This window comes from Sinocyclocheilus grahami, unplaced genomic scaffold (assembly GCF_001515645.1).
Source record: "Sinocyclocheilus grahami isolate Dianchi unplaced genomic scaffold, SAMN03320097.WGS_v1.1 scaffold38062.1, whole genome shotgun sequence".
Taxonomy (NCBI): Eukaryota; Metazoa; Chordata; class Actinopteri; order Cypriniformes; family Cyprinidae; genus Sinocyclocheilus; species Sinocyclocheilus grahami.
In genome coordinates, this window is record NW_015523140.1 from 1 (window position 1) to 1,357 (window position 1,357).

At 35.9% G+C, this 1,357-nt stretch overlaps 1 long non-coding RNA gene across 1 annotated transcript; it reads left to right on the top strand.

Annotated features, from left to right (window-relative positions):
- The first annotated feature begins 226 nt into the window (after positions 1-226).
- LOC107580631 (uncharacterized) lies at positions 227-1,341 on the top strand. The gene is made up of 3 exons (XR_001608673.1): positions 227-328; positions 653-726; positions 1,148-1,341. It is a non-coding gene; the product is annotated as an uncharacterized lncRNA (long non-coding RNA).
- The last annotated feature ends 16 nt before the right edge of the window (positions 1,342-1,357 follow it).

Sequence of the window (1,357 nt, forward strand, 5' to 3'; positions counted from 1 at the left end):
TGAACTTTTCCACGACATTCTAATTGATTGAGATGCACCTGTAAGCCTTTCTATTTCTTGAAGTTCTGCTATAATATAAAACTATTGATGTTTAGTAGGTGAATCTCCTGTTACTATTTACAAGTAACTTTTTATAGTTACTTGTAAACCAACTTGTAAATATTTCCCAGAAAGCTTTTGTCCACATCCCAGTCTTAATAGCTTGGCTGATTTATCCTGTCTTATGACTTGTGCTGTTTTCCCAGACAAACCCAGGGCTGAGGATGCAAGAGAAGGGCTGTGTGACACCCAGATGGTCTCCGCAGGAGGCCCAGAGGAAACTGATGAAGTATGAAGGGTCTTACACACACACACACACGGTTTATGTACACAGGATGTTCCGCAGACTTCCTTTTAGACCCCCTCCTTGCAGTACTTTCATTGTGTTGGTCTGACAGAGAATAACAATTTAACTATAACCCTTTTTTTATTTGCCGCATGACGTCTCGATTGTTTTTATTTGGGAGCAATATCCTGTGATTTTAGGTCATTTCAGACCGGTCACTGCCTGCTCCTCTTGTCCACTGAAATCTTACTCCTCAGGGAAAATACTTTTCTCACTGCTGTTCTTGCATTCTCGCATCCATCAGTGTTGTTATTGTTTTTCATACAGCTTCAGCTCATTCCATGTTCAGAGCTGCTCCCTGAAGTGACCACACACAAACCTGCTGCTGAGACTACTGACAGGTCTGTTTACTTACTGTAGACATTTGTTATTTAAACTGTGTTCATACGAAGATCTATTGTATTCAAGCATTTTTCATGATTGGGGAACAAAGTAGAGATTTAAAAAAATAGATAAAACTTACTATATTCAAAGCTGTATTGATTTACAATACAAAATAGCTAGATATAAAATGGGGTTTACAAATGTAATAAAATAATAATACAAAAAAAATTTAATGTAAGGAAAAAAAGGTAAACGTAAGAATGTAAATGAGGTAAAAGTAAGAATTTTATAAAAAAATTAATTAGCAGATAAAATTCATCATATCTTACATATCACCTTCTCCCTGAAGGTCATGAGATGTGTGCCTTTATTGCACACTTTTATTATTACATTATTAAATTTGTGACTGATTTGATTTCTTCCATTTTGCTTTTTCAGTGTCTCTGAAGTACAGCAGCCTGAAAGGTCTCGTTTGACAAGCAATAATGAGGTACCAACTTAATCTATATGAGAAATTATGAACTAGATATGTTAATAAGATCCTGTTAAAAAAAAAGTTGGAGATTTGCATATTTAGCTTTCTGGCACCCCCTGTTGGTTAAAAACTCCACTTGCACACAATAATGCCACTGTTCTCCTGTAAGCACA